The following is a 23,462-nucleotide window of genomic DNA, read 5'->3' on the forward strand; positions in this document are numbered from 1 at the left end:
GGTAGTAATACGGAATTGAGATGAATGGTATTGAATTCTTGTGTATGTTCTGGTTCTCTGTAAAAATCTTTTTCTTTTACTTACTGAGAAACAGTGCTTATAATAGTTTAGAGTCTGTTTAGTTTTGCAGTGTTGGTGTGAACAAAGAGTGATTTTCTTAAAGAATAAAAAGTATGTGAAATACATCTGTGACCATTACCGAAACAACATGTTCTAAGACTTTGAATAGAAGGTATGTCATTCCAAAACATGTATATTTCTATTATTATTCTGTGTACAAAGTCAGATCCTTTTGTGTTTGTTTTGTTACATGGAGTGACCAGTTTTTTTAACTTTTAGTTTTTGTGGGTACATGCGAGGTGTATATATTTATGGGGTAGATGAAATGTTTGGATACAGTCATGCAATGTGTAATAATCACATCATGGAAAATGGGGTATCTGTCCCTCCAAGCATTTATCCTTTGTGTTAAAAAATTCCAATTATACTCTTTTAGTTATTTTTAAAAGCAATCCACTACTGAGTATTTACCCAGAGAAAGAGAAGTCGTTATACAAAAAAGATACTTGCACACACATGTTTATAGTAGCACAGTTAGCAATTGAAAAAATGTGGAATCAACCCAAATGTCCATCAATCGAGTGAATAAAGAAAATGTGCTGAATATCATGAAATATAATGAAATAAAAAGGAATGAATTAGCTGTATTCACAGCAACCTGAATTGAATTAGAGCCTATCATTCTTAGTGAAGTACCTCAGGAGTGGAAAACCAAACATCATATATTCTCACTCATAAGTGGGAGCTAAGCTATGAGGATGCAAAGGCATAAGAATAATACAATGAACTCTGGGGACTCAGCAGGAAAGGGTGGGATGGGGGTGGGAGATAAAAGACTACAAATTAGATTCAGTGTATACCACTTGGGTGATGGGTGCACAAAATCTCACAAATCTCCACTAACAAACTTATTCATGTTACTAAATACCACCTGTTCCCCCAAAATTTTATGGAAATAAATTATTTTACTAAATAAATTATTAAATTTTCTTTAAAAATATTTTTATTAAATTGTATGAAAATATTTTATGGATATAAAAATAAAAAAATATATAAATAAAATTACAATTAAATTATTATTGACTATACATTCCCTGTTGTGTTATCAAATACTAGGTCTTATTCATTCTTTCTGACTGTGAGTGTATGTGTGTGTGTATCTATATATATTTCTAACTATATTGTTAGAAAGTATTTGATAGCACATATATTAATACATAACTTTCTAACTATAGAGAAATATTATAACTAATATATTTACTTCTACATATTTATATATTTAATATATTTTTATGTTAAATATATTTATAGTTGGTAAGTTATACATTAATATATGTTATAAATATAAATCTATATATACAGTTAGAGTGATGATTTTTTATACATATATATATATATAATTTTAGATACCCATTAACCATCCCCACCTCCTCTCCCATCACCTACACACTATCCTCCCAGCCTCTGGTAACCATTCTTCTACTTTCTGTCTTTATGAGTTCATAAGACTTTAAGTCTTTATGAGTTTTGATTTTTGGATCCCATAAATAAATGAGAACATGTCATATTTTATTTTATTTAACATAATGACCTCCAGTTCCAACTATGTTGTTGCAAATGACAGAATCTCATTATTTTTTTTATGGCTGAATAGTACACCACTGTGTATATGTACCACATTTTCTTTATCCATTCATCTGTTGAGGGACGAGGGTTGCTTCTTGTGCCGCAACAAACATAGGCATGAAAAGCACTTTTGATTTACGTCCCTCCTTCTCTCTTCTTTGTAGTACCAGAAAGAAGCTTGTAATACATCTTTTTACATGTGAAGCTTTACTCCCACAGCGAAGATGGGAAAGAAAATCTAGTTACTTACAGAAACATATAATTAAATGTATGCCTAAAAACACTAATTAAAATTTTTATTATTAAGTTGCTCTGACTTGCTGATTCCATTTTTTCTACAGTGTATTTCATGTAATATCTCATTCTAGTAAACTTTTAAAATGAAGCCAGGGAGCAGCTCCTCTATGCATCCCAAATTGTTTTCAAATTTAACTTAATCCTGCTACCATATTAGGTAGGGTAATGTGAGAGAAGTACTTGAAGGATATGATCCCACACTAACGGTACCCTTTGACCTTATATTGTGCTAGATAGATAAGACATATGAAATAACATTATACAAGTTCGAATGTGGTACAAAGGAATGTACTATGAGAGCAGTGGAGCTTTGCATTCTTGGAATATTGCTGGCCACTCCACATTGCCCTGTAATATGTTGATTAATGAGTCTTCAGAATGCAATCTTCTTTTAATAAGCCATCATTTTATCATATAGGTGTTGAGGAAGTCTTGGTGTTTTTGATGCTGGGGTGGTATATGATAACTGTATGTCTGTTTGCATTGCTATAAAGCAATACCTGAGGCTGGGTAATTTATAAAGAGATTAATTGTGGCTCACGGTTCTTCAGGCTGTACCAAGCGTGGCCCTGTCATCTTTTTCTGGTGAGGGCCTCAGGAAGCTTCCGCTTATTGTGGAAGTTGTAAAGGAGGAGCTGGCATGTCACATGGCAAGAGAGGGAGCAAGAGAGAAGGGAGGTGCTAGGCTTCTTGGAACAACCAACTCTCTTGTGAATTCAGAGTGAGAACTCACTCATTGCAGTGAGGACTGCACCACGTCATTCATAAGGGATCTGCCCTCATGACCCAAACACCTCCCTTACCCCACCTCCAACACTAGGGATCTCTTTCTGTGTCTCTCTCTCTCTCTCTCTCTCTCTCTCTCTCTCTCTCTCTCTCTCTCTCTCTCTGTGTGTGTGTGTGTGTGTATGATTCTCATGCTTCAGCCTCCTGAGTACCTGGGAGTACAGATGCATGCCACTATGCCTGGCTAATTTTTGTATCTTCTTGTAGGGACAGGGTTTCGCCATGTTGCCCAAGCTAGTCTTGAACTCCTAGCTTCAAGTAATCCACCTGCCTCATCCTCGTAGAGTACTGGGATTACAGGCGTGAGCCACTGCATGCGGCCTGGGATCTTTTTTCAACATGAGATTTGGAGGGTGTGTAACATCGCAACCATATCAATAAATAAGAGAACATACCTATAAGATGTGGTTGAGGTAAACTCTATGTTACTGCCAAGTAACATGAAAATATCAACTTAGAAATAGGATCTTTTTTCTCTGAAAATGTTAAAGTAGATCAACCATCAGGATTTGTGAGTGATGGAGCCCTTGTCCACCCCAAACCTCTTCACTAAAAAGTTGTTTTCATCCGGAGGAGCATGTCCTACATTATCTAAAAGGACAGTGAAGAAAAGAATGAGGGTAGTGCCTGGGTTTGGGAGGGAACAGGAAAGCAAAGATCTGGAGGAAGAGTGCGGGCTTGGGGCTCTCATCTGAAACCTGGACTCCACTGCAGTGACCATTATGCTATTTCTCTTCCTTAAAACATGCCACCTCATAATTTGAATCTGTTCTGCTTATTAACAAATACTATCTGTTAGTGGCTGGCATCTGTTGATTGCTTGAGGCAGATGTGAAATTTCTATACGGTTCTTTTGTATTTTTGCTCATTTGGCATATTTTAAATGCCTTATGTGAAGAAGAGCTATACTCGGTCAAGTGTGGGAAAAGTAAAGATTAACAAGTAGCAGTATACTTAGCTTTATTCCTTTCAATATCTCTCTTGAACATTTTAGTGATTTCCCAAAGACTAGCGGGCCACAGTATTTTTACTTTTTATTTATTCTTTTATTCATATAAATTAAAGGGATGCAAGTGCAGTTTTGTTGCATGGATATACTGTGTAGTGGTAAAGTCTTCTCTTTTATGCAACTAAAACCTGAATAATGTATATTGTACTCTACACACTATATTTAAAATAAAAATGGCTACAAATATGTGTTCTCTGGTGTCAGAATGAAGAAAGCAAGAGGAAAGTCAGAGTCATTTTGTTTAAAAAATAGCATTTAGAAGGTTTGTAGGAGTACTTTTTAGGTGAGGCTTAGTAAAAATTGATTTAGAAATCTGTATGTGTAAATTTAAAAACTGTTTTTTTTTTTTTTAAACAGAGTTTCACTCTTGTTACCCAGGCTGGAGTGCAATGGCGCGATCTCGGCTCATCGCAACCTCTGCCTCTTGGGTTCAGGCAATTCTCCTGCCTCAGCCTCTTGAGTAGCTGGGATTACAGGCACATGCTACCGTGCCCAGCTAACTTTTTGTATTTTTAGTAGAGACGGGGTTTCACCATGTTGACCAGGATGGTCTCGATCTCGTGACCTGGTGATCCACCTGCCTCAGCCTCCCAAAGTGCTGGGATTACAGGCTTGAGCCACCGCGCCCGGCCTAAAAACTCTTAATGAAATGGGATGAGTATGATAGACTATATGTTCAATAACTGACAGTGGATGAAAGGGACAATTCAGTGCATTCAAAACACCTACAGAGAACCAGAAATACCAAGAATGTGGAATAGTAGTCACATTTAATCAGAGTTAATGAATAATCACAGATACACATACTCATATTGTATGCTTTTGTAAGAAAGGGAGCAGCTTATTAGACTGATGATTAAGGGTCTCAGAGAGATTGGTTTCAGAGAGAGAGAGTTTCAGATTGGAAAAATGAGAGAGTTTCAGAACGGAAAAATGAAGAAAAGTGTTACGCTTAAACTTAGAAAATTTATTTGCTAATAAAATATTCGAATAATTTTATTATTTTATTTTAAAAATACATTTTTACCATTTAATACCAGTACAGCTAGATTACAAATACTATGTTAAATTCTTTTGAGAACGTTTAAAAATTTATAGTTGGTAAATTTTAATGTATAAAATTGTTAAAAGAAGAACATGTAAAATACTTTGACTATTCACACACACACTTTTTAGTATATATAGTGACTTTATGTTTACCCAAGTGAAGTTATACCATAGAAGATAGTTATGTCAATTGATTTTTCACTTAACATATTTTTAAGTAATTGCTTAACTACTTAAACAGATTTATATACTTAAATCTGTTGTTTTGTGAAATGTATTTCTAAATAAATTTCCAAACAAGATTACTTTTGATAGTGTATATTACATAATATGACTATATCATGCTTTATTAATATATTAATTAGGTGTTGTTATATATTTAGGTTGCTTTCATGTTGATATTTTATATTCTTGTCTCTAAATACTTACAGGCTTTTTTGGGGCCTCACTGATTATTTTACGAAAACAAATTGTTAACTATGAAATTACCCTGTTGAGGAATAAGACTATGAGTATTTATATTTTATGTTTAATGCATACTTCCATATTGTACCCTAGAAATATGATTTTGTTCCTCTACACAATTAGTAATTGTTCCTTGGTAAAAATTAATTGCTGCCCATAACTATGCAACTTCTGTAAATCATTATAAAATACAAGTTTCTAGCATGGTTGACTAGAGAGCACTATATTAGTTCTCTTTACTTTCTGGGTATACTGTTGTATCGTTGTATATTTATATCATTGGCACAACAAAGGCAAACAAGAAAACTTACACAGCTAGTATATTAAGAATGACAATAAAAGTGACTACTTTTAAAAAATCTCAACAAAATGTTTGCAGTAAGATGAAGTTCTTGTTTTGCTAATAAAATCTTTGTTTTGCTATGTGCTAGTAAGGAAAATAAAGGAAACAGATTAATAAATCACCCTTTGACATTGCCCTGTTAGAGAAGCTAATGATATAAATTGCTAATACTCAGGTTTTTATTATTTTAAGTAAATCATCACATTTGTGGTGTACTGCACCCAGTTTTTTTTTGTTATTTTTCAGTTAAATATTACAAATCAAATGTTTATGTACTACCAGTGCTATTACACCATCTGCTAATAACCTACAGAAGGTGAACTGCAAGATTTGAGATATTCAAAAGCCACTACCTCTTAAATAGCAGTTCCGGTTAATAAAAGACAATTTGCCACTTACCTTGCCTCAGCTGATATAAACGATTTATTGAAATATTGATTATGATGATAGTAATTTTCCACATTATCTTACCAAGGCAAGAACCAGGCAGGCATTGAGCCGGAGAGCTCTACCATTTTTGAAAAGATGAATGAATTTGTCGCTAGAATTAGATATTTGGGAGCAGTGAAGCATGTCAGTATATAAGCAGGATAATTTGAATTGTCTTTTTGCAGTGGAATTTTATTTTACTTTTCATCATGTTACCTCTAGTCAGGCCATTGGGTAGTCAATTTAATTCTAAAAGCAAATAGCAAAGACTTTGTGTTACATATTATATGGGTTGTTTTTGATACTTCTTTTCATTAAAACAGAATATTAAGTTTAAATGGAAGATAAATTTATCTCAATTGAGTACTTACGTCAACATGTGTCTATAAATTATTATAATCAAGGTCTACAAAGCTAAATCTTACAGCCTTATATCTAAATCAGGACTCTGAAATTAAGACATGATACATAGCATCTGAATGATGATATGGAATGTTAATAAATGATAATGCTTTGAATCGTGGCACTATTATGGCAGCAATTAAATAATATAAGGTAAAGGTTGTATGCTTTTTTAATATCAGTGTGGTATAGCTGTTGAGAGCGTAAAATCTTAACCAATTCTTCCTGATGGATTTGGTCTCTCTTCCAGCATTTAGTAACTGTGTGGTCTTGAGCAATTATATAATCTTTCAAGTTATCAGTGCTCTCATCTGCAAAATTAGGATAATTTTACTGCCATTGGTAGGCAATAGATAATTTATGAAAATTCCTTAGCTCAGTTCTTGGTAATAATTACTGCTAAATGATATGTTCTTAGTCTTTAGAAGTCATCAATACGTTCTTATTTGATTTTTTATGATTTAGAAAAAATATTTTTGAAAACACATTAAGTGTATGAAGTGCCAGTTCTTGTTAAAATTTTATTCAGATTTTTTCTATGTTTAGAATATTTTCTATATTTCATTAAGTTGCTAAGAGGGAAGTAGAATCTTTATAGCAGAAGTTTATTGCTGTTCATGTTCCATAAATTCAAAAGTCCATTTGAACAATATTATGTTAATTGAGTTTTAGAGAGTCAAGCCTCAAGTCAAATATTTTTTCTCTCATAACTTGTAGACAACAAGAGTTCAGTTCTCCTGTGAGCACTTATTAAATACTGTGATTATTATTCAGTAGACACATTTTATCAGTAAAATTGGAGCTCAGGTTAGGAACAGGAAGACTATATAGTTTGTAATGGTGAGATATGGTGAAAGAGATTGTAATTTGTACCACTTAGAGTTTATTTAAAAATCGACCGAGATGAGCCGGATTGTATTTGGAAACTTTGGAGAAGTTTTCCCGTGTTGCCGGCCTACAGTGGACCCTCAGAAGGACGTTCAACCTCCAAAGCAGCAACCAATGATATATATCTGTGGAGAATGTCACACAGAAAATGAAATAAAATCTAGGGATCCAATCAGATGCAGAGAATGTGGATACAGAGTAATGTACAAGAAAAGGACTAAAAGATTGGTCGTTTTTGATGCTCGATGAAACCTCGAAATTCAGAGGAATGTCTTCACTTATACTTAGATTTGCTCTCTCAAAGTTTCTAATTGTTGTATAGCTTTTGATTTTGCATATAGTAGTTTCCCCTTCAGGGGATGCATCCCAAGGCCCCCAGTGGACTCCTGAAACTTCGGATAGTACCAAACCTTCATACACCTTTTTTCTGTTATATACATTCTGATGATAAAGTGTAATGTCTAAGTTAAGCATAGCAAGAGATTAATAAAATAGAACAATGATAACATACTGTAATAAAGTTATATGAATGTGGTTGGTCTTTCTTGCTCTCAAAATACCTTCTTAAATAGTGTACAGTACTCAGCTATTTCAAATGTGATTGACTACAGATAACTGAAACCACAGAAAGGAAACTTGGAATGAGTGAGGCAGTGCTGTACTTTGGAATACAACTATATACATATGATTTGATTTTTAAGACCATATTGTATTTATCTACTAATATTTTGTATAAAGCAATTTTTTTGTTCCATTGCATGACTTTTTGTTTTACTCTATGATAGTAATCGGACACACAATTAAGAGTAAAGTTGCTTACCCAAACCACACTTTTAATTAAAACCTAGAATCATCTGCGGTGCTTGCTAAAATTGCAAGTTTCTAGAACCCCCTGAAGTTGTGATTAAATAAATTTATTGGAAAGCACTAAAAAAAACCCCTCAATTTTAATTTTAGTATCCTCTAAATTATTTATTTGCCTCTGACTCTTTCTTCTTGTCTTCCTGAAAACTCATGCTTGATAGTAGAAAAGGTAGTTGGATATTGGCTTTTCCAATATCCAACTCTTATTAATCGTAACAGAAAAGAATAATTTGCATATAACAGTTTTTATTCTTCTAGCAGCAGGAGATGTCTAGATTATCGATTGACTAGTATCAACAAATTTGCCCCCAAATGATTGAAATCTTAATAATATTACTGATAGTTTTATAACTTTAAGTCAAGAGTTTAAAAACCTCATGAGATTTTAAATAAAGCAACAAATGGGAAATTTAGTAGTAAGAAAAGAAGTAAAGGGCTTGATTAATCTGCTAATTATATGTATATGTTAATTAATTAATTTATTTTGAGACAGAGTCTCACTCTGTTACCCAGGCTGGAGTGCAGTAGCAGAATCTCAGCTCACTGCAATCTCTGCCTCTCCAGCTCAAGTGATACTCCCATCTCAGCCTCCTGAGTAGCTGGAACCACATGCACTTGCCACCCCGCCCAGATAATATTTTGTATTTTTTTTATAGTGAGGGAGTTTTCCCATGTTGTGCAGGCTGTTCTCAAACTCCTGAGCTCGAGGAGTTCAAGCTATCTACCACTTTGACCTACCAAAGTGTTGGGATTACAGGCATGAGCCACCATGCTCGGTCTGCTAATTATGTAATTAAGAATTCAGTAGAGTTGAGATTTATGTGTATTTAATATAAAATGTTTCATTTATGTTTATTGTCTCTATAAAGTGTTATTGATGGACTATAGAAACTAAAGTACTTGAAAGTATGAGTGTATCTAAAATCTTAAATCTTGTACTTCTAGATGAGCTATTCCATTTTCTATGTATAGTAGTAGTTTATGAATTACTGAGACTATGTCCAAGGAATTACACTGATAAACGTAATGGATGAGTGAGTGAATAACCTTTTCTTTTTCATTAAAAGAAAAAAAATACTCTAATTTCATTCCCTTTCTTGCTCTGTTACTTGTGAGTCATCAAATTCACTTTGTGATCTCTATGATAAGTTTTTTTTTGAATTATCTTCCTCTTGGTGGTGTTAAATAGTTCAGTTTTTTCCACTAAATTGACCCATCAATTCCATTCATTTGGGCAATTGGTTTATCGACTGAGTGGAATGACAAAGAGAATTCATTAGTATTAGTTGTTTAGATAAATGTGTGTGGTCCAATAATGAAAATATAAATTAAGTATGTGCATAGAAAACCTGCAAAAAAACATTTCTTTACCTCTCTTCACAGTCTATTTACTCACCACCTGTTGTTTGATGTTTAAGTCAAGTCCCATCCTCTCTTTAAAGAATTTGCGTAAAGTCTTTGACACAGAAGAGTTGCATAGCATCTCAAGATAATTGCTAATTCTTAACTTTCTGATGTTCCTCTTGCTCCTTCTTTCCTATTCAGTTTTCTTCCTAGTCTTAAGTTTTTGTGCTTATTATTTTATTTCATTTTTACAACTACTCCCTTGAGTTGTCGTTTTTTAAATATCTCCAGTTTTCCCCACTAGACTCCAAGTCTCTTCTACATGTTATTGTAGTCATATTGGAAATAATAAATGCTTGGCAAATACTGAATGATAAACCTCTTCTGCCTGGGAATGGTCCTTACTCTGAGTAGAACACATGTGTGCTGACTCTTCTTCATGGGGCCCATACCTGTTGGAAGCACCCTCTTCATCCAGAGTTCATCTTTGCAAACCCCACCGCCAAACAAAGTAATGAACAAAATGTTTTGCTTGGAATCATGAGCAGAGTCTCCTGAATATTAGACTGGGTGATAAATCATGAATCATATTTGTACTTTGGTAAAATTTAACCCAAATTCTATTTGGAATCTTTAATTAACTTCCGCCTGAGTCCCAAGGTTTTTTGTCTAGCAAAGCTTATATATTTACTATTAAAATAAAATCTGATGTAAAAGTTGACAGGAATTTTCTTTTGACAACAGTATTTCTAGTTACTGCAATGTTTGACAATATAATTTTCTGAGAATATGTTCATTCATCTGTACTCTTTCTGTCTCATCCTCATGCTCTGGTGATTTAATGGTCCAGGGATGCCCCTCTCTGCTAAGCCTTTTTCTTCTAAGCTTCCTGGAATGCATGCACCCTGACAAATAAATTTTCCAACACCTTCAGTTTTTTCAAAGAGAGTTCATCCATTTGTTTATTTGAGTAGGAACCAAGCTGTAACATTAGAATCTTTACACTAAAAGCTGCTCATTTTTTTTTTTTTTTTTGAGATGGAGTTTCACTCTTGTTACCCAGGCTGGAGTGCAATGGTGTGATCTCGGCTCACCACAACCTCCGCCTCCTGGGTTCAGGCAATTCTCCTGTCTCAGCCTCCTGAGTAGCTGGGATTACAGGCACGCACCACCATGCCCAGCTAACTTTTTGTATTTTTAGTAGAGACGGGATTTCACCATGTTGACCAGGATGGTCTCGATCTCTTGACTTCGTGATCCACCCACCTTGGCCTCCCAAAGTGCTGGGATTACAGGCTTGAGCCACCGCGCCCGGCTAAAAGCTGCTCATTTTCATACTGTTCCCCATTTATCACAGGCTTGGAAATGTGTTGCCCCTCTTATTACAAGTTATACACCATTACATTTCCCTTTATTTGAGGTGTATGTTATTTATTACTGCCTTTGCTTTTTTCTTGTCCCTGTTTTTTTCAACCTTTGGTGATTCCACGACAAGCATGGAGGGTTTGGGTGGAAGCTTTTATTATTTATTTTATTTTATTTTATTTTATTTATTTATTTATTTTTTTGAGACGGAGTTTCGCTCTTGTTAACCCAGGCTGGAGTGCAATGGCACGATCTCGGCTCACCACAACCTCCACCTCCTGGGTTCAGGCAATTCTCCTGCCTCAGCCTCCTGAGTAGCTGGGATTACAGGCACACGCCACCATGCCCAGCTAATTTTTTGTATTTTTAGTAGAGACGGGGTTTCACCATGTTGACCAGGATGGTCTCGATCTCTTGACCTCGTGATCCACCTGCCTTGGCCTCCCGAATATTTTATTTTTTATTATTATTATTTTTTTAATCCCAGATACTGGTATCATTGTTTTCACACTTTTTGCCCAATGAATAACCTGTTCCAGACCCTGCCTTTGTAGTTCCTTTAGTTTGTTGACTTTTATGTGCAATTCTACCCAGCACCCTCTTGTTAGGCTGGACCTGAGCATGACCAAGAATGCTTTACTTCTGAAAACTTACGTGACAACATTCCGTCTAACTCTAACTTGTCATTTCATTCTTCACACTTCCTTACTAACACTAAACTGATTCATTTTTACATATCATCAAGACCTTCAGTCCCCTGTATATTTCCATGATTTTCTCCCATTTTTAACCTGAAGTTTTCTTTCATGCCTCTTATTTACTCTTCTATTTTGTGTATTCTTTCGTCTGCCCTATGGCTCCACTTACGCTCTTCTTAAAATTTCTGACGAACTTTTTTCATGCCAGAGCCAATGAACATGATTTTTCTGATTTTCTTCCTCTTTCTTGAAACTTCCTTTTTTTGACTCCTGTGATATCATTCTTCTTTGTTTTGTGTCCTGTCTATCTTAGTTCTCTTTTACAGGCTTTCTTTCTTTTATTTAGCCCTAAAAATTATATTTTATCAAGGATTCTTTCTTGCTGCTTTGGTCTTTTCATTTCTTACCTCTTTCTTTTCTTTTTTTTTTTTTTTGAGACAGAGTTTCACTCTTGTTACCCAGGCTGGAGTGCAATGGCGCGATCTCGGCTCACCGCAACCTCCGCCTCCTGGGTTCAGGCAATTCTCCTGCCTCAGCCTCCTGAGTAGCTTGGATTACAGGCATATGCCACCACGCACACCTACATTTTTGTATTTTTAGTAGAGACGGGGTTTCACCATGTTGACCAGGATGGTCTCGATCTCTTGACCTTGTGATCCACCCGCCTCGGCCTCCCAAAGTGCTGGGATTACAGGCTTGAGCCACCGTGCCCGGCCTTCTTACCTCTTTCTAGTTTACTTCATTTAAACTTCAATAACTGTAATTATATGTTGATGATTTCTAAATCATGATATTTGTCTTGCTTCTCCATGCAGAGCTCTAAAACTATGCAGACTACTTTCAACTGGGTGTCTTTTTATGTTCAACAGACATTTCAATCCACAATGTCCAAAATTAATTTTGACATCTCTTTAAAACTATTTACCTTCTGGTATTTCCTGTTTTTAGGTATGGTACCAACACACAACCAGCCACCCAAGGCTGGATTATTAAATTCTTTTTAAAGCTTGATTTGCTATAGGTCTCATTGATCTAGTTCATAGATAGCTCAAATAGTTGTTTTTTGTGACTCCATTTTAATCCTTACTCTCCTGTTTAATGTACCTGTCTTTCTCATCCTAACTGTTGAGAGGGTTTTAATTTTTCTGCCTCAGGTCTTCGGCTTCTGGCTGCCTCTTGACAGTTCCTCTGTCTGGAATGAATAACAGCTTCTAAAGACATCTCACCCCACCTCTACACACCACATGATATCCGCCTATGTTTTGCCCAGTTATAACTTCTGTAATTGTTATCTGAGCATTTTTATGAAGACTTTTTCCCTATATAAATCTCTGTAGTTTATAAGCCTGTATAATTATATTTTATATTTGTGTCTAATCTGTATCATCTTCTGTATTTTATGGTTTTCAAACCTTTATTGTACTCCATTTGTTCTACTTCATTTAATTTGGATAAGCTGTTGCAGGTGACATGATACATCTTTGTCCTGGTCTGATACATCACTGAAATGTAAATGGAGTGGTGGTGAGAAAATAATTCCAGGACTAAGTGTATGAACCAAGCCTAGTCAATGCTGCTCTATCTTGGGTGTTTGTGGAGGCACTAAGGTGGTGGCCAGAACTGAAGAAACTGGGAACTTGACTTTGATAAGGCAGCTCACACAACTTGCCCTCTGTCATTCTAACCAACCTTCCAAAACTTGTAAAAATCTCAGCTTCACTTTTGCAAGTTTATTTTCCCTGCTTGCCTAAAATTGCATTGTCTAATTTTGAACACCTTTGGCATTCATAAAAAATTCTTCATTTATTTTCATTAATATCTTTGATATTAATAAAAAATACCAAAGGTGCTCAAGTTAGACGTTGTATGTTTTGTGCTTGTCAATTTGAAATCTATTCATGGATCTTTAGCTGCTTAATAGAACATGCATATAACATTACTCTTTGTTAGCGTTCTTTTAAGTACTTTACATGCCCAGTGAGAAAGCATAATATTATCCCCATTGTACAGTTGAAGAAAGAGGCATAGGGAAGTTAAGGAACCCATGGGTGATTACAAAGCTAGAAAGTGGCAGAGCCAGGAACTTTAACCCTATTTTCCTTGGCCATTAGGCTTGCTGGAAGGGGATACTAAGATGTAGGAAGGGAAGGTGAAGACGAGGGCCTTTGTTGATTTTTTTCAAAAATCTAGTGGTGTACTAGCATATGGATAGCAGTTGATAAGTAAATATTAAATACATACATGTTTTCTTTGAAATATGTGATAAGATTTTTTAAAGCCTACCTGAAGAACTGGAAGTATTATTAATTCTCCCGCAGAATTTTCTTGTGAGAGACATAATTTTCCTGAAGTGTGAAAAACTGAGGCGTTTGTAATGCCTGTTATTCAGCTATTATCTGTCTATTCATGTTGTACGTGTCTAATATAATTTAAATAGTAGAAAAAGAAAATGAAAGATTTGTTTTTTAAAACAAATAATAAAAGAAAGTGAATTTGGTATTTTTATGACATGGCTCTTAGTAAATAATATTAAAATGAAATGAAGATAATTTATGCTTGAGTGGGACTTCTTTTTCTTTTTGGAAAGCTTTTATAAATAAATGAAAGCAAATATCTTCTTCCCAATAACACGTTCCTCTCCATCTTATCCCCCATCTTCTTAGGATACTTGTGGAATGTCTCTAGAGTGAGTTGGGCCACTGAGAGGACTTTGTATTGTGTTAGCTTCATTATATTGAAATTTTAGAATAGGCTCAGGGAATAAAGGATGGGAAAAATTAGGGACAGTATTCACCTGGTGGCATTCATTTTCAGTAAAGAGCTAGCAAAACCCTTTACTTTACTAAATTTAATGTTTTATTTTTGCTTAGTTTAGAATATATTTATATATTTCACATATATAAAAATAGACTTTTTTTTAACTAAACTGGTCTAAATCTAGATATTTATAGGTCTGTGGATTTGGGAGGTTATAAAAATGAACTAAGAAGAAATATTTCCTGTTTCCCATTCCTCAAGTATCATGTGAGAATATTTTCTCTATGACAATAAAATAAAAGTGAAACACTACAACCTGACCTATATTTTTTTGCCACAGATTAGAATTTATTTGATCTTATTCTAAGCCTATGTGGCCCACAAAGTTAAAAATGCTAAAAGAATGACTATATTACATACTAATAATATTTAATGTTTAATTTGCTGGAAAAAAAGGTTTACAGTACGTAAATAGCTGTAGCAGCTATAGTCAAGATGATTTCTTGAGAAGAAATTACCTGTTTAAAAAAAAATGTTCTTGCCAAAATAATGCTTGTACATAGTTCAAAAAGTCAGCTATTAATTAGAAAGCTTACAAGAAAACAAGAACAAGTAAAACAACAATAACAAAAACCGGCTGGTGCCTGCCTTCACCTTGTCAGCCTTTCCATGATACACTTTGCAGAAAGAAACACTTGGAAACCTTTTGGGTTTTTCCCCTCCGTGTTTATTCTCTGTAGTCAGTTTCTCAATTTTAGGGAGTATTCATTGACTTCCTACTATAGAATATAATGATTTAGCAGGGTAACTATACCATCACAGCATATATCTTCCACGCCCCATCCTTCCAATATGGCTGTAATTTTTGTTTAGAGGAATACCAAGTATGCATATCATGTGACTGTGCAGTTTTGCTCAGAACTGAGTGATGAGTATTGTGATTATTATTTCTTATTCAACTATTTTTGTTTCTAGGGATTTACTCATTTTTGTTTTGTTGTTTGCTAAGTTTTTTAGTTACTTATTGATAGTGTTTCACCAAACACTGTAGTAGAACTATCAAGGCTTTCTCAGGGTAGTCAGACACATCAGGTAGTGTACCTGTGGGGAAGATCCAGGTTATGCCGTGGAAAGAAACAGTCTCAGATTCTCCGTTGTTCTCTTCTGTGGAGCTACTCAGGAACTGCCTCCACTCCCACTGAACCATCTTTAAGCTTCGTTCTGTACCCGCAGCTCTCTGGGATTGTTTATCACTTTTTCTCTGTTGAGCTGGGACTTCCATTCTATTATTTCTTCCATGTAGTATTTCCATTCAATAATAAATCCATTAACTTGGGAATGCTCTTCACTTTGTTTAGTTGAGTCTCCTATTTCCTGGGTTCGTTTATTCTTTTGTGTTAGTGAAGCACATTTTACAGAAGCTACCTATAAAGGGTTTCAGGAGGAAAAGTTTTGAGCTTTTACATGTCTGAAAATGTTTTTACTCTACCTTTCTACATGACTGGAAACATTTCTAGATTGGAAAATTATTTTCTGTTAGAATGTAGAAGGCATTTTTCCATTCTTTTTTCTTTCCATGTTCTGTTGAGAAGATCATGAACATTCAAATGAGGCCTGCTTCCAGCTAATGAAAGTTGTATCACCACTTTTCTGATACTTCATGATGGTGTACCTTCGTATAGGTCTTTTAAAAAATTTAAATGGACTGGGTGCAGGGGCTCACGGCCATAATGCAGGCACTTTTGGAGACTGAGGTGGGTGAATTACATGAGGTCATGAGTTCCAAACCAGCCTGGCTAACATGGTGAAACCCCATCTCTACTGAAAATACAAAATTAGCCAGATGTGATGGCTGATGCCAGCAATCCCTGCTACTCAGGAGGCTGAGGCAGGAGAACCGTTTGAACCCAGGAGGCGGCGATTGCAGTGAGCCGAGATCACGCCACTGTATTCCAGCTTGGGTGACAGAGTGAGACTCCATCTTAAAAAAAAAAAAATCAACTCTTTATTTACACTTCTACTTTAGGTTCAGGGGTACATGTGCTGGTTTGCTCTATAGGTAAATTTGTGTCATGGGGGTTTGCTGTACAGTTTATTTCATCACGCAGGTACTAAGCCTAGTCCTCAGTGGTCATTTTTTCTGATCTTCTCTCTCCCCAAATCCTCCATCTGGAAGTAGACCCCAGGGTTTATTGTTCCCTTCTTTGTGTCTATGTGTTGTCATCATTTAGCTCCCACTTATATGTGAGGACATGCTGTATTTGGTTTTCAGTCTCTGCGTTATTTTGCTAAGCATAGTGTATACAAAATGGGGGAAAAATAATCTATATCACACGGATAACATGTCATTGTACCTTTGTCCAAACCCATACAATGTGCAGTACCACGAGTTAAACGTAAGGTAAAACTATGCGGTCTGGGTGATTGTGAAGTGTCGAGTTAGGGTCATCCATCATAATAACTGTACCTCCATGGAGAGGGGTACTGATAATGAGGGAAACTACCCATGTGTAGGGCTAGGGGTTATATGGAAAATCTCTGTACTTTCCTCTCTGTTTTTCTGTGAACATAAAAGTGGTCTAAAAAATACTCTTTATAATAAATTCTAAAAAATGTTCATTGACTGCTATTTCATTTCACTTTAATGCAAAAAATAATTGGAAGCTCTTTATGAATCGACAAGATTTGTTGCCTGAGAACTTCACTGTGGGTGTAGCTGAGTATTTCCTTGTCACTCCCTCTCCTCCCATCCAAATCCCAAAGGCTAATATTTTTAGTTTCTTGGGTCAGTCTTTCCAGATTTGAATTCTCTAATGTTCCACCTTCTAGAAGCTTAATTGAAAAAGAATTCTTCCTACGTTAAGTTGCAATGTGTGGACTTTAACACAGCCCCTGCAGTAGGTAGACTAACAGAAGCAGGAGTGCCTACTGCCCGTCCTAATTTCTTTCCTGGCCCACTTTGGTCTACAGCTAGTCTGTTTCGTCCTCCAGTGCTCTGTGAGTTCAGGGAGTGATACTCGCATAACTCTGTGTTGTGAAGAAGGAGGTGTTGGTTCTAAGAGAGTTGGCAGCCATTCTCTTTTTTGCACCAATCCTTTCTCTACTCTTAAGGCTCCCAGTTCCCTGAGTGACTTGTCTTTCCAGGTACCAAGGTGCTTCTTTTTGTCCTCTGTGCTATCTAATGTTTTGTCAGTTCTAGATTGGTTACAACTGATTGGTTTTTCTCCTAACTATGGAGTATGGTAAGACTGCTTGTTTACAAATTTTGATTCCAAATGGAAATACTTTAAAAATATCAATAGCTCTTTTCTTTGAACACTGCACTCTATCAATGAGCGACTACAGCAGAAAGTGTAGCATTAAGTAAAATCCCATAATGTGCTAAAAGCAGTGCAGATTATATTTCTCATTGCTGTTTTCCTAATCATAAAGAATTTACACATTTTAAAATAACACACATGAGAAGCAGAGAAAGAGTTTAAAATTTCAGTGTTTTTTTTTTTTTTTGCTTCTTTGCATTTCTAATACTTTTTATTTTATTGTGAATATTATGAATTCTTCTTTTTTGGCAGATATTTTGAATTTCTGTCAATATTTTTGAGCTTTGTTGTAGAATGCTATTTGGAGACAGTTTGATCCTTTTGGGTCTTGCTTTCAAGTTAGACAGTACCAGAACATGCTCAATCTAGGGCTTATTTCCCACCACTGAGGCAAGACCCTTGTGAGGACTGTGGCCAGTGCTCTGGGAATGTCGAGGTTTTCTAGTTTAATTGGTGGTAACAAGCAGTATTCCTGGATTTGTGTTAGGGCCATGCACCATTGCCATTGGTTCTTTGCTCAGTCTTGAATAGTTTCCTAACATACATATGTTAATCAAGGGTCAGCTGAGTACTTAAGGGAGAACATCTCCTGCTGTCTGGAATTTATGTTACATGCAGCTTTCGTCTCCCTGATTCTCTGTTCTGTGAATTCTTGCTGTTTTTGTCTTTTCAGACACTCATCTTTGTGTCTTCTCCAGTGTCTGCCAGGCTCCATCTTAGTTTTTCCTGGCTGTGGGAAATTTTCTCAAAGCAAACCACCATGGCATACGTTTACCTATGTAACAAACCTGCACAATGTGCACGTGTACCCCAGAACTTAAAGAAAAAAAAGTAAGAATAAACTGAGGCAGAGGTAGGTTCACCTCATTGGTTTCTCACTTCTCAGGGATTACCATCCCTTGTTGTCTCATTTTCAGTACCTTAAAGTACTTTTGTGTATGTATATGTTGTCATTTTTGTTGTTTTGGGAGTGGAGTGGGAGAGGGTAGTAAATCTGGTACCTGTTACTCTATCGCGGCTAGATGTAGAAGCTATGAAATAGATGTTGGCTTTGGCTTTTAACTGATTATATTGTACATTCTTACACAACCCCACACTTTCATAAACAGTTGATAAAATAATAATAGTAATCTGTTGGAATAATTGAAAAGGAAACAAAATTTCTTGAATTTTTATTTTCTATTCAATGTATCATCACAAGTTCTTACTTGGGAATTGTTTGTGCAAATATAGAAAAATTGATCACTTTTCCAAGAAAATGTTTTGCTTGGAAAGAGGAATTTAATTAACTTAATTGAATTCATCACTTAAATAGGTATAGGCAAGAAAGAAAGGAAAATATTAATATCACTGATTAGATTGATTGTTCTATGAATGCACATTTAGTGGTCTTTAAAAATGAGCTTCAAAACCAACACTGCCTAGTGATACAGAAAGCTTTAATTAACTGCATACTGTTGACAGGTATATTTAAATGTAGCCAGAGATACTATTATTTCAAAAGAATAAATCTATACAGATGAGAAAAAGGAATACAAGATGTTGAGGAATATATTGGCAGTATTTTCCATTTACTTTATAATTATGAAATATATATGTTTATACCTTGATTATGAGAACTTAGAGCTGTTTTTAGAATCATGCTCTAGGAATAATTTTGCAAAAATTTTATATAATTTATGTGTGACAATATCTACTTAACTGTGAAGTATGCTACTGGTATTCCTAATAGGTTTTGCGTGGAATGTTTTTCTAGGTATAATAGGTGCTTCAGGAGACAGTAGATTCAAATAGAAAAACACCGATTTAAATTACTGTGATAAAACTGCTAGTCTTTTTGGGTAATTAATTTCTCTGGATCTCAGTTTTCTCTTTATACATTGGTAATAATGGAAAAAAAAGCATGGCTTTTGAATCAGAAATATATATGTCTATATGTTCTTTTTATATTTATTAGCCTTGAGTTAATTAATCTTGGGAGCTTTCATTCCTACCAATGTAAAATAAGTATAATCATACCTACTTGGCATTGTGTGAGGAAACTTTAAGGAGATACATGTAAAGAACCTAACACTATTTTACAAATAATCATTAGATGTTATTTATGGTATCTTCTTCAATTTTTTTTTTTTGTTGTTGTTGTTGTTAGATAGAGTCTCTGTCTCTCAGGCTGGTGTGCAGCGGTGTGATCATGGCTCACTGCAACCTTTGCCTTGCAGCTTCAAGCAATTCTTGTGCCTCAGCCTCCCAAGTAGCTCGTATTACAGGCATGAGCCATCACACCCAGCTAATTTTTGCATTTTTAATACAGATGGAGTTTCACCATGTCGGCCAGGCTGGTCTCGAATTCCCAACCTCAGGTGATCCACCTGCTTCAGCTTCCCAGAGTGTTGGGATTACAGGCATGAGCCACTGCACTCCACCCTTGTCTTCAGTTTTAACTGAGAAGACAGTTTGAGCTAATGAATTTTAGATTTTATATATAGATAAAATCTAATGTATAAATTATTTATTAGATCTACATCTATATCATTGTAAAGATAAGTTAGATCTGTCATATATCTGAGTAATCTGTAGGTTTGTATGATGAATGTCCACATTACAGAAGTCAGCTACACTGACAAACTTCTTATAATCTGAACAATGGTTGAAATGTTTTCCTATTAGACGTTAGGGGATTCACAGCTCTGCTAGAGTCAAGGAACATAGTTTAGTGCTATGGACATTTTACTTGTGACTCATTCAACATGAAACTGTAATATGTCATTATGTCCATTATCTCAAAAGGGGAATGTTAAATGAAATGAAAAATATAATGTAGATACCATTGAACAACTCAAGTGAATGATGCCAGATATGAAGAATTTCAAATTTAAAAGGGAGTAGTTAAGAGAGTGGTCAATAATTGCATATAGAGATCTGTCAGTCACTGTTAGGGAGTTAAAAGAATATGGATTATAGATCTTTGAAAATTTCACCTTGTTTGAATAATTAATCCATACCATTCACCCCAGCACTTTCTTTGGGAAAATGGCAAACTTGCACTTCTAAAAGTCTCCCTTTTCTTTATAGTTTTATAATTTTGAAAAATTGCTTAATTATAGACACTGTGAAATTTACTTAGTACAGAAATTGCTTTACTAAATAATATATCACTTAATTTTGAGTCTTTCTGAAATCTTTGAATTGAAGGCACATGTTGCTTGTTGAAAACAGAGAAATACCTGGGAAAGAGAGAGAGAGAGAGACTCAAACCTCTTCATTATCTGCTTTTAGTTCTTAAGAAAAAAGAAAAAAACCTCTTCTTACGTATGTTTTTAAATTGTAATATTCATCAATCATAATAGAATAATGCAAATAAAATTGTACGTAACTCATATCTATGACGTATCTATAATAGCTACAAAGTTTTAGATTCTGTATAAATTTAAACATAAATCTATCTCTTTAAATCATAAAACTTTTTTGATCTCTGTAAAAAAGTTGTGTTATTATTGAAAAGGCCTCATCAAGAAGTTATTTCCCTTAGAAAAACAATTCGAAATTTAGAGTATTTGAGTTATTCTTCGTGAGGTTTGTATCTTTGTTATGAAACAGGAATTTTGTTGTAAAGTGTAAAATGTACTGAAATGCAAGAGAGCAAACCTGGATCCCAAGTTTTTGAGTCTTCCCTTGCTACGTACTTCCTGTTTAGGTGTTTAACAGCTGTGACTCTAAGTGATTCCTTTCTACAGTGAGACAACTTTCACTGTCTTGTAGGATTACTGTGATAATCACATTAGATAACATATTTGAAAGTGATTGGTAAAACACTTTACAAATGTATGGATTAATTTGGTATGAAGATAGACTCAAGTTGATTAATAGATGTTAAGACACAGAATTCCATTTGTTGGTGTTTATTGACAAAATGCTTTCATATTTACTCTGTGCTTCATAAGAGCCTACCCCAAAATTAGATATTATTTTCTCCTTTCTCCAGAATAAATAATAATATTAATAACTGATCTTCAGAAAACATAAATGATATAATTAAGACCTTGAAAATATGGAGTTGAGATCCAGACCTTGGTTCACTATACTGTCTCACCTGGTTTCTTATAGTTAGCTGATTTTTTGATATCCTGGAAATGTCTTTCTATCTCTCTCTCTCTCCTTCTCCCTCAGGAAACTTTATCTGACACTATAATAAATGAATTAATGCTATTTACATGTTTGCAGTCCTATAAGTGACTGAGAAACTGAACAAGAGTGTCACATAACATACCAATATAAAGTTATGGGTATGATGAGAGCACAATAAAAGGAAAGACCAAGGGAGGATTTGAAGAGCATGAGATGTTTAAGTGAGTCAGTGGGTAGGAACATGCAGAAGGAGTAGCATATGCAAAGGTAAAGAACAGTGAGGGAGCCTGGAGAATTTAAGGAACTGACAAGCAAATGGTGCAGTTTGGATAATCTCAGGAGATATTGCAAATTATGTAGGTTTCTGATCAACAAAGCATCTTATACGTCTTTCAAGTTTCTGGACTTTTTATGTGAAATTTCATGGAGAGAGATTTCTAAATGATTTTAAGCCATGAAGTGACCTGCTGAGATTTCTGTTTGGAATGTGTCTCTCGTCTCCTTTTACTAAAAGTTAGCTTGACTTGAGTGAAAACTTGGATGATTAAGTTTGGTTGTTATGTGTAATATCTGAAAAGTAAATATAATTTCCTGTTCAAATTTCTGTTTGGGAAACTTCTTGAAAGTCAATGAACCATTCCTTACAGATTAAAAAAAAATTGTCTGTGTATTGCACGTTGTGCTTTTCGTGAGTAATATTTTGCCTTGGTAAGAGTGCATGTGTGCATCTGTGCATGTGCACACGTGGGTATGTATGTATTTCATTATATACTGTAATTAGAAATACGTATGGCAAACAAAACGAAAACTATGAGGAAGGGAGGGGAGGCCATTCCTAAATCTTGTTTAAGATTCAGAGTCCCGCCGGGCGCGGTGGCTCAAGCCTGTAATCCCAGCACTTTGGGAGGCCGAGGCGGGTGGATCACGAGGTCGAGAGATCAAGACCATCCTGGTCAACATGGTGAAACCCCGTCTCTACTAAAAATACAAAACATTAGCTGGGCATGGTGGCGCTTGCCTGTAATCCCAGCTACTCAGGAGGCTGAGGCAGGAGAATTGCTTGAACCCAGGAGGCGGAGGTTGCGGTGAGCCGAGATCGCGCCATTGCACTCCAGCCTGGGTAACAAGAGCGAAACTCCGTCTCAAAAAAAAAAAAAAAAAAAAAAAAGATTCAGAGTCCCTGGATTTAAAACAATTTGAGGTAAGTACGTATGGACATTATTTCCTTGGTTAAAGAATGATTTCACTCATGCAGTGAACATTTGCTGAGGTTTTACATATGGGACACACACATATATGAACTGTAGATACAGTGATGAAAAATACTATACTCAGCCCTCCCAAGTGGGACTAACATATATTTCAACAACTGTGATGAATTGTGATAAATGTGATGAAGTTTTGCACATTAAGGAAGCTATTCAGACCAGAACAGGCTTGTCAAAATATTAAATTAAAAGAAATAATAGAAATTGCCCAAGTGTTTGTTCCTGTTAATTTTTTTTTTCCTTTTTCTTTTTAGAGGCAGGATCTTGCGTTGTTGCACGGAGTACCATGGTACAATCATAGCTCACTACAGCCTTGAACTCCCTGGGCTCAAGCAGTCCTCCCACCTCAGCCTCTTGAGTAGCTGGTAC

General features: G+C 35.3%; 1 protein-coding gene and 1 pseudogene across 7 annotated transcripts in view; both read left to right on the forward strand.

The window, feature by feature from the left end:
• The window catches only part of KCNT2 (potassium sodium-activated channel subfamily T member 2), a 436,518-nt gene that overhangs the window by 62,667 nt on the left and 350,389 nt on the right, over positions 1-23,462 (forward strand). The window lies entirely within an intron of this gene.
• LOC120360172 (DNA-directed RNA polymerases I, II, and III subunit RPABC4 pseudogene) lies at positions 3-22,696 on the forward strand (annotated as a pseudogene).

Source organism: Saimiri boliviensis, chromosome 19 (assembly GCF_048565385.1).
Source record: "Saimiri boliviensis isolate mSaiBol1 chromosome 19, mSaiBol1.pri, whole genome shotgun sequence".
In the NCBI taxonomy this organism is placed as follows: domain Eukaryota; kingdom Metazoa; phylum Chordata; class Mammalia; order Primates; family Cebidae; genus Saimiri; species Saimiri boliviensis.